This window comes from Rattus norvegicus, chromosome 20, assembly GCF_021556685.1.
Source record: "Rattus norvegicus strain SHRSP/BbbUtx chromosome 20, alternate assembly SHRSP_T2T, whole genome shotgun sequence".
Classification (NCBI taxonomy): Eukaryota; Metazoa; Chordata; class Mammalia; order Rodentia; family Muridae; genus Rattus; species Rattus norvegicus.
In genome coordinates, this window is record NC_141553.1 from 21,587,490 (window position 1) to 21,598,433 (window position 10,944).

A 10,944-nucleotide genomic window follows, 5' to 3' on the forward strand; every position below is an offset into this window, starting at 1 on the left:
TTGAGTCACCTCTGCAAGAGCTTTGCCCTGTGCTATTAGGCTATGCCCTGGGGTTGGGGGAAGGGAGAGATACCCACTCAGGTAAAATAAGATCATTGGCCATGTCCCAAAGCCCTGACTGTACTGTAAGTTCCAAGTGGTATGGCTAATAGTGAGAGTACGGGAGTGTGTGTGTGTGTGTGTGTGTGTGTGTGTGTGTGTGTGTGTGTGCGTGTGTGTGGGGGGGGTAGGGTAGACTTGAGCCCCAAGTGTGCTATTCCTGTGTCTTGGCTTCTTTATATATAAAATGAAAGCATTAGTCAGGTCTGATGGAGCAAGCCTGTAATGTCTTCTCAAGAAACTGAAGCAGGCCTGCCACTTCTACATACTGAGTTCAAGACTGGTAGTTAACAGCGGCCTTCCAGAAGACTGTATGAAAGAAAGTTGAAGGTATTGCAGAGACACATAGAGTTAGAATTGATTGGTAATGTCTGTCCAGAGTAGGAGAGGGAGAATGGGACAGCATGTTTCTGGAAGCTGTGGCCCATGACTCCAATTTTCTGTCCTTCTGAAAAGATCAGAGAAGGACAGACCCTCCCCTTCCGGTAATGCCACAGTTCTAACACTCGGGATGTTAAAAAGCCGCCCCTACCCCCACCCCTTGTAACAGTTCAAGGCCAAGCACTGAGAAATGGTTTTGTTTTGTTTTGTTTTAATTTTGTTCAAAGTTTCATAGCTTCCTTCTGGTCAAGCTCTTTGGCTGATAGACCTCATAATTTTCAGTATCATGGTGGTCTCTTCTCCAGTAAGGATGGTCACGGCTTATATTTTCAGAGCCCTTAATTTATAAAACGCTTAACAACCATTAGGGTACTTTACATTCAACCATTTGGCGTAAGGCAAGCACATAAGGACAGAAGACAAACTGGTGTGGCTCTTTCTTAAGTCTCATCACAAGCTCATTGATGATTCTAGCCCAGATGTTTTGTTTCCAAAGTGCTGGCATTCCGTTTCCAGGGTATGGTGTTGGCCTTTTGCTCCAAGCCTTCTTCTGGTTTCTGGACTTTAATTTATTTTCCTTTCATTTGTGACTCTTCTCCATGCCTTACACGATGGCCTGTTGTTAAAATACTGCCCTCATCTTGCACAGCGTGCCCAAGTATTTCCTCAGTGAGTCACTTAGAACCTCAGAGCCAATTCTGTTCCCAAGACAAAAGGCCAAGGCTAAGATTAGTTCAAGTTCTGCGTTGATGAGTTCAGATCCTTAAGACTTAGAAACTCCCAAGTGCCGTACAGATATCAAACTGGTCAGACGCTGTCCTGCATGGAGGGAAAGGGGACAGTGGCTCTGCATTCTTCTCAATACCCAAGTGCTGTTTTCCGGTCCTCATAGATAGCTTCTACATCAGGAGCGCAATCTCTTCTCTCCCACTCAGCCAGTCTCAAGAGATCTGGAACTATTTTGCAATAAAAGATGTGTAAGGTTGACCCTCTCTGCCCACGCTGCTCTCTGTTCAAATGGGTTGAGTCAGTATTTCCTCTTTCCCTAATTCAGCAATGGGCCAGCTGGTTTTGTCTGATATTCTAAAACCCAATTGAATGACCTCCTTTCTGATCAGGAGAAAAAGAATTAAGCAGTTTGACTGTTTAATTCATAGTCAAGGGAGTAAGGCAGAAAAGTTCAGACCCTAGGACCTCTTTCTTCCATAGAGATAGTTGGGAAAGCTCTCCAAATTATTTGTTCCCACTGTGAAACTTTAATTTACATAAAGGGAGACCACATGTTGCCACTTGTACCTGTATGGCAACCCAAAGGATTCAAAATTCTGTAGGTGAAAAAAATAAAATCGTTATGTATTAGTTGACTTCAACCCTCTCCTAAACACCCTACTATTTAGGCCACACACTACAACAGTTTCTTATATAATTATTGTTTACATAGGTGTAATTATGGTTTGCATCAAAGGCCCTCCAAGAAAATCTACTTTAAGGTGCAGATAAAAGTTGGGTGTATCTCCGTTGTGGCTCTGTCCCTTTAGAGTGTCCCGCCTGACACATTTCTTAAGGAACCGAGATAGATGACAAGCAGGGCCATTCCTGGAAAACGGACCACTAACAGTGGTCACTAACCTCCAGCCATGTGCCTTTATATGTTTCTGTTTTACACATTAGGAAACACAGAGATGTGTGTGGTTCAACGTCAGCGTGAGAGTCTGGATCTCTACAGTCAGAGTTAGAAATGGTGGAAGCAATCCAGACAGCAATGCCTCATTCGTGAGAAGGCTAGAAGCATGGCCGGAGAGATGGCTCAGGGGTTCAAAGCAACAGTTCAACTGTTAGCCTCAAAGGCATATGAGTCAGATTTTGATATCCCAAAACCCATGTAGGTGCTGAGTGGTGACCCACCTCAGACTGAGTTTAACGGAAAGACATTGCCCAAAGGAATAAGGTAGAAGAGTAATCTAGGAAGATTCCCAACATCAATCTCAAAGTTCACACACACACACACACACACACACACACACACACACACCTCACACACTCACACACCTCACATAGAGCATGGAGAAGGAAAAAGAATACACAGAAGAATGTCAGATGGAGATGTTTCTGGCCTTGATGCAGATGAGCTGTGATTGGTCATGGAAGCTTATATCTTGGCTGTCGTCCTCTCAATCTAATGCTCATTCACATCACATGACTGCTATCTCCAGACCAAGTCATGTGCCTGGCAGTCACGGAGAAGAAGGAGAAGTGCCAGACCAACAAGAGCCTTTTGATCTTCTCCTATGGAAAGTAGAACTTTCCAGAGTCTATAAGCTAGCAACCTAGAGTGTGATGTGCAAACCCAGAATGTGCTCTTAACCGTGAAATACAAAGGCATGGCTCAAAGCTATGCTCACTGAGCGGCAAGCTTCTGTGTAGAAACTTGATCACTATGATTGCTTCAAATGCCCACCCAACAACCGGGTTCAGTGCCCCCCCCCCTTCACCCTTCTCGCTGGGGATAAGAGCTATCATGTCCACTGAGGTTAGTAAACACACAAAGGCCCCTGGGAGAGCAGGCAGAGGCCTGATTGGCTGAATCTCTATGAGAGCCTGTCAGAGTAGAGAGAATTCTCAGCCATCAAGGGGAGTAAGACTCACCATAGGTTTGCAAGCAGACAGCACTGGCTCAGGTGGGATGTGTGCCCACATTAAGGGTAGACCTCTAATCCAGCAGTGACTCGCCTTCACATTTTGGGAAAGCCTGATACCCATCACAACTGTAAACATGGAGCTCCTCTCTTGAATGGAGTCCCCTTGAATAAGAACAACATAGTGGCAATCAGCCATGAGCGCCCTGCAGTTCCTCCACATTGGTCTCCTAGATGGAATTGAACCACAGAAACGAGAAAGTATCCCAGTCATGTATTTGGAAGAAACCACCACACGGAGCCCCAAGCACTCAGGTGAGACACAGGACTCTCTTCTAATTTATTGCTGTAAACGTCAAGTGAGCTTAAAACATGGAGCCAAGAAGGTCTCCCTGAGCTTCATTTCAGGCAATGTCAATGCAGTAGACGTTGTGCTTCCTAAATTGTGGTGACAAATGCTACATGGAAAGTCACATGTGCCCGTGTTAGACCAAGGGGAAATAGTAATCTCGAAGATCATGTGTGATAGCTAATCTTGGTTGGTAGACCTGGGAAAAAGCAGCATCAACTAGAAACTGCCTCTATCACATTGGCCTGTGCTCATGTCTGTGAGGCACTTCCTTATTACTAAATGATGTAGGAGGGTCCAGCCCACTGTGGGTGGCACCACCCCTACGCAGATGGGCCAGGCATATATAAGCAAGACAGCTGAACACAAGTCCCGGAGGGAGCCAGCAGGCAATGATCCTCCATGATCTCTGCTTCAGTCCCTGTCTCCAGACTCTTTCTTTCTTTTTTTTTCTTTTTTTTCTTTTTTTTTTCTTTTTTTTTTTTTTTTTCAGAGCTGGGGACCGAATCCCGCTTGCGCTTGCTAGGCAAGCGCTCTACCACTGAGCTAAATCCCCAACCCCTCCAGACTGATTCCTGAGTTCCTTTCATTGGCTTCTCTACATGACGGACTGCCCTCAGTGAGTCAAATAAACCCTCTCTCGCAAGCTGGCTTTGGTCAGTATTTTATCATACCAAGAGAAAGTAAACTAGAACACTACTTGAGATCAGCTTGAGCACACGCCCAGAGAGCTTGATTGACTGTTACAGTCCCAGGTTTAGTGTCCAAAGGAGGAGTCCAGATAAGCTCACTCTTATCTTTGGTGACCCAATACTGAGCGGAGGTTGAAGACTTTAAACAAACCCACAAGTTGGGAGAATAATGCTAGCAGCATAGAGGAATGAGCATTTCAATAAATCTTAATGGAGTGGAAGCCATTGGTTTCCTGGACATCCTAAAATTTCTGATTCCGATGCTGGGAAAGAAATAAAATTTTTATGTTCATTGGATTGTTCCGTGACAGCTTTTGTGAATTACTAATTCTCCAGGCATTCTGGGAGAATAATATAAACATGTACTAAGACAGCTACTAGCTGCCCAGATTTTAACTGATTTCATTCTTATAACCAGTCCAGAGGATTAGGTGTGGTTACCATTTTCCCACGGATAAAGTGAGAGCTGGGTAAGTTAGCCCGTTGACTGAAATCTCAAGGAAGGAGCCAGGCGTGGTGGTGTATGCTAATAATCCTGGTGCTTCGGAGGCTGAAACAGGAGGACCTCACGTCTAGCTTGGGCTATGTAGTCGGTTCCAGGCAAGCCTGGGCAACTGGGAAAGACTCCATCTCCAAAACCACAAACAAAACTGTCAGAGGGGAAGAATTTCAGGTGTTTAAATGTCCCCCATTCGTCACCTCCTCCCTTCCCGAGTGGAATCTGAAAGTCATTTTTTCTTTCACTATGTAGAACATGTTATCTCTGCAGTGGTAATTGAGGATGTGCAAACATACATGTTGCATACGTGAATAGTGAAAGTATGTGTGCTGCTTGTGTGCCTGTAATGAGTACATACAATTACATATACATATAAATGTGTATGTTACATGTATATCATAAGCATGCACATTACACATGTGTATACATGTTGCTTGCATGTGTCATGAGCATGAGTGTCACATAGGTTTGTAAGTATTATGTCACAGTGTACACTTGTAAGTATGTACGCCACACACATGTATATGACATTTCTATGATGACAAGTACAGAGGCAACAGGAATGGGAAGGACTCTGGCCATCTGTGTGCTCACAAGCCTCTGGAAACCATTTCCTAGGAGGCGGCCATCGTCTCCCCTGGCTTAGTGGAATACAACAATGAAGACCAAGAACAGAGATCTCTGCTCCAATGGTGCCTATCCTTGGAGAGTCCACAGATGACCTTTGACCATGACCCTAACAGTCTGACACCCCCACAAAGGTCTCTGTTTCTCTTCCAAGTGTTTTGTCCAGTACACCAGGAATTTGCTGATAATTTGCATAGCTATTTGGAAAGTTACAGGCATTTAGAATGGAAACTCCATGAGAGAAAGCCTTTATTTATTTATTTATTTATTTATTTATTTATTTATTTATTTATTTTACATACTCTTTTCCCTCCGTGATTTAGAATAGGACTTGATGACTGTGGCACTCAGTGACATTTCCAGGGCGTGTGAAACAGTTTGGACTCTAACCACTCCCTCCCACTGTTGCAGATACTTGGCGGAGTCTGTACATGACATTCTGTTGCCTATCAGTTGTCATCTGGCTGGGTGTGATTTACTGCGGCGATGCTGTCCCTTTTTCTGATGCTTTACAGACAAAGGACAGTGTTCTGGCCAGGATGGGGGCTTGTGGACTGTTGGAATCAAGCAACCTGGCTCTCGAGGCTGTCCTACAAGCCAAAGAGCCTTCTTACCGTGTGGAATCTTTCACCCTGAGGAAGCATTGTGCAAACATCTCACTCTTTAGCACAAACTTTGAAAATGACTCAACGCTAGAGAAAGCAGTTCCGAATCTTATGTATGGTCTCTGCAAAGCATTTCCTGAAGGGGTAGCCTTACAGCAGACACCCAGCTGTGGTTTGCTCTCTCAGCCTTTTAAAAATGTTTCTGTAATAGCTACCTTGTTATGCAACCCTAGTTAAGACGTTTTATCGAAGGTGACTTAACTGAGGGCTTCCAACAGTGAGTTAATGCAATGGGGTTGTCATAGCAAAGTGTGTGTCTTTGTGGTGTTAGGAACGGAACCCAGGGCACAGGCAACCACCGTACCACACCCAGTCCATAGGAGGCTTCTATACAAAACACCCTTGCTGCTACTTTGAAGCAAACTCTATCCCTGTCTTTGGAGACGTCCATGACTCTTTAGAGTGGATGCAACTCTTCAGAAATACCTTACCAAGAGGCCTTGATTGAGCTGAGAAAGTCTGGGATTGCCAGTCTCCAGTATTCCAGAGTCCTGGGTGGAGCGATCTCTGTTCAGGGAACTCTGGAAGATTTCCTTTCACAATAAAAGTCAGGTTGATAATCCCTGCTGCTCACCTCCCTCTTAGAAGCCTCGGGGCTTTACCCTTTTCTGTGTGGCAGTGAACTGGCTCCTATTTGAACCTTTTTACAGACCACTCTTACTCTAGTCCTTGTAACTCAAGCAACTTAATGACTCAGGTTATCTCAGGGCAGGGGCCCTGGCTGCCTTTCATCTTTGAAGCTCTTCTGCTCATATCCTTCGACATCTTCCTACCTCAAGACAACTGCTGAACTCTCCCCTTCTTAAAGACACTTAGTACAATGTTTCTTTTAAAATAGCTACCCCATCACTTCTATTTGCTTGACTGTTTTTCTTTTGTTTTGAGACAGTGACACATTGTAGCACAGCCTAGCCTTGAACTCACAATGGAACTAAGAATGACCTTGGATTTTTGGTCGTCCTCCCCCCCCCCCCACGCTTCTATTTCCCAGTAGGATGACAGGGATGCACCAACACGCCTGATGCCCCTCAGTCCTCTCTGTCTGTTCCATTCTCTCCCATAACAATGTAGTCTGAACTTGCATTACAAAATTAGCTCTTCTTTTCATCTTCCCTTTCACCCATACCTCCTATCTTTAAATACAAGCATGTGAGCTTATGGGGGTTACTTTGGCCACTGTGATGTTTCAAGGCCTTAAGTAATGCATAGGACAGTAGAAAGGACCAATAACCTGTTAAATGTAGGAGTGGGAGGTTGGAACTGCTCTTGTCTATTAGAGTCCCTCATTGGTTTGGAGTAGGGCCTTAAAAAGATTGAGAGTCACAAGCAAACAGCAAGGAAGACTTAGGGTTCCAGCAGCCAAGGTTCCAATTGGAAAAACAATGACGAGTCGCCTTGTGAATGTTGTGGCCAGGTCGGGGTGGAGAGAGATACTGAATATTCCTATTTTCATCCTGTAACCCTGCTTAAGAGGTTGGATTGGATTTCTGGATGATCTTTGACCCTAAATATAGCTAATTAATGCGTAAGTAAAGTACCCATTCACTCAGAGCTTTGAGGACCCAGAAGACAAAGGGTGCTGGTGTGCCTTCTTGTGTTTCCATCTCCAAAGTTTACCTCAACTACTTTTAGTGTACACCCAAAGAATAGTTAGTCGATAAAAAAAAAGTCGTTCCACCTTGGAATGTAGTTCTGTTGATGCAGATGCAGGGGTCCCTGGTTCACCTTATGGGATGATGAATCTTGATGGTCAACCTGACAGCCTTCAGGATTGCTGAAGGTATGAACATCTGGATTATAAACATCTGGATATGTCTGTGGAGGAACTTCCAGAGGGGCTTCGCAGAATAGAGACAGCCACACTGAAGGTGGGGAGCATCATCCGATGAACTGAGGCCCTGCACTGAACAACATAAGTGGAAAGAGAAAAAAATGAGCCGAGGACTAGCATTCCGCTCTGTTCCTTCACTGTGGCTGTAATATAACCGTCTCCCTCGCCCAACTGCAGTCGTGCCTTCCTCGCCCTGATGGACTGGGTCCTCCCAAACTGTGAGCCAGAAGAGACTCGTCCTTCCTTTGGTTGTTCCTGTCAGATATCGGTCACGGCAATTAGAAAAGTCACTAATGCAGCCTCCCAGAGTGAGTTTCTCTGTCATCCTGTCTTCTAAGTTTCCCCATCCTCAGCCTATCCTCAGGCCCTCACAAAATATTCTCCTCGGTGACCTTTCAAGACACATTACAAGCTAACTCCATTAGAAAATGTCTTCTCCTACCAAACTCTGCTCAAGGAAGATGAAGCCAAAATTCAGAATACTCTGTCAAAAGTTGTATCCTTAGTACCCTAAAGTCGTTGGCACCATGGTATGAAAGGTGGAGTAGGCTTCATGGACTCATTATACCTTGAAAAGATTGGTTTCAAATGCTTTTGTGATTCTCAAATGGTTTCTAGCATAGCCAACAAACTTTGAATTATGTTCTTCAGACTCAAAAAGAAGTTATTTTATGACTAAAATCATGGTCTGCAGGAACATGGTAACAATAATAACGTAAGTCCCTTCTGTGATCGGACTCGTCCTTGGCCCCACATCATCTTGTCTACCCTAAGTCTAGTTTCTCTCAGGCCTGAACTTCATTTCAGTGAGCTGTGGACATCACAGGTCATACGACAGTGATGCAACCTCCCACTCTCCTTGAAGAGCCTCTCTCCCATTGTTCTCCTCTGGTCCCTTGTTTGTTTTTGTTTGTTTATTTGTTTTGTGGCTTTGTTTTTTCTTTTTTTTTTAGAAAAAAAGTCCACCTATTTACTTTATGATATGATCTTTTTCACCAAAGATGGTGTCTTTTTTTAAAAATCTTTCACAAATTTCTTTTTAATACTTGCATGAACTAACATTTGAGTCTCATCCCCTGCTACTTTTTGGAGACAATAACGATTGATGACGGTCGTGAAATGAGTTCCTCACCTTTCAGGTCTTATAGACTGCTCCTTAATTGATCTCCCCTCTTCTTACCGCCACCCCTTCATCCGAACTCCCCGCAATTAGAAATCCTCATCACAACAGGACAAAGAGAAGAAAATGGATATTACCCCAGAGTCTTTTATAGCCTGATAAATCATAGGCTTAATTTAGGATTCTATCTTGTATTAGACTGATTTTTCAGGGCCAATTATCTCCATGAACGAAAAACTGGGACGAGAACATAGTAATCCGACATGAGAAGATTGGAGCCATTGTTTCCAGTCGCCATTATGGTCAAGGACTGTTTGACCCAAGTCACACTTACCTTTGCTTCTAAATTGTCCCAATTTGAAGTGGGATGAGAAGAGGGTTTCAAACTTCCAGGCAAGAGAAACAAAAGCTCAGTGTAGACCTGTGCTGTGTGTAGACCATAATTCTGTAACCCTAGGATGCAACAAAATGGTTGATGTGCTGCCACCCATCCACCATGTTGGTGTTCGTATGTCCCACCTTGCACATTCCTTTCAGAAGCACCCCACCTCACCACCCATAGATGCATAGGTGACATACCTCCTTGCCTTTGTGACCTAACAAAGGAGCAATGTGGGGTTGTAGTTAGTTCTTGACTGATATCCTTATGTTTTGAGCCATCCTATTCTTCATGGTGAGTGAGCACAGACACAACTGTCAGCAGCTGACTCACCTCCCGGGCAGGCAACTTGGGCTTCTCCTGACAAGTGGCCCATTCCTGTTGAATTCTAGATAGTAAGGGAGCTATAGAAGGCGTTTGAGAAGGAGCTATGGAGTGAAGTTGAGATCCCTAGTTTAGGAACTAGTTGACATGAGGTCTTGAGGGAAGATGGCATGATGACTCCATTGCTAACGTTTCTGTGAAGGACTGGGATGTCTACGCTGTCAGTGAAGATTCCCTCAGGCCTCTGACCTCAGCTAGGCTGGTCAGTATCTCTATGGAATGTTCAAACTCAGAGCTAGGGAAAGCCAGGCTTTTGTGTGGAAAGTTCTATGAGAGGAGAGATTTGGCCAAGGCCAGGGAACTCGTTACCCACTTTGAAGGGAAACTGGCTTGCTGTGATGGGAAAAATCCATGGAGATTTCAGAGACAAGGATCCAGGTACCATCTAAGCCCCTGATTCCCAAAGTTCTGGAAGTCCAGAGCCATTTCCCTTCAGTCACTTGACTGTTTCTTTGCTTATGTAAAATATTTTCCCCAAACTTCTAATAAATTCCCCTCCCCCAGCCTAAGTAATCCCCCCCCATCCTGGTTTTGCTCACTTGTATTCATGAGACCCTGTTACACACACATACATGGGAGTTCAAAACCCAGCCTTAGAGGGGCCATCCTGACAGTATCTGAGACAAAAGATGGCCTGGCATTACTTCAGTTATAGAATCTTCCTCTGTCCTAACCTGCCTACTGGAATCAAGAGAGCGAGAGACAAAAGTTACAGGGATTGTTCTGGTCACAGCAAGACTATTCAAAAGGAAGCTCCCATAATGGTGCTTTCAATGCTGACTACTTGGTCACTAAGAAAGCCTTTCTGCCTTCCTTCTGCTGGGGACAAAGGACCCTGAGTGGAAAAGAACATTCAGAGCCAACCCCAGGGTGTTCCCTATGCTCCTCTACCACCTTCTTCCCTTTTTTTTTTTTTTTGCCTTGCTGGCTGCATTTTAAATATGACTGTTACTAACCTATAACAGAGTCCTTTGGTCTCTTATTTTATATACATAATAATATATACAACATATAATATTTAATAATATAAATAAAACATATAATATATACAATATGTAATATAGCAATATATAATATAAGATTTATATTTATTTAAATATATTTAATATATTTAAATATGTATTTAAACTGTATAAAATTTGGACTCAGGCAATGACTGACAGGATTAAAGCTTTCCAGTTCACTTTCCCAACATTTCTGGATTATTCCATACACCTGGATATTTTCAGCTTTTAGAGTATCCAATATGTCTCACACAGCGAGCTTCGCAGAGCTCCCCCTC

At 43.9% G+C, this 10,944-nt stretch overlaps 1 long non-coding RNA gene across 3 annotated transcripts; it reads right to left on the reverse strand.

The window, feature by feature from the left end:
* Nucleotides 1–677: 677 nt before the first annotated feature.
* Nucleotides 678–9,444, reverse strand: LOC120098945 (uncharacterized). Of its 3 annotated transcripts, none has more exons than XR_015646006.1 (4): nt 9,234–9,444; nt 7,627–7,851; nt 3,127–3,281; nt 678–1,805 (listed from the first exon to the last, which is right to left on the reverse strand). It is a non-coding gene; the product is annotated as an uncharacterized LOC120098945 (long non-coding RNA). The 3 variants fall into 3 exon arrangements; XR_015646007.1 differs by having other exon boundaries at nt 682–1,178; nt 3,127–3,346; nt 9,234–9,426; XR_015646008.1 differs by having other exon boundaries at nt 682–1,178; nt 9,234–9,409.
* Nucleotides 9,445–10,944: the final 1,500 nt, after the last annotated feature.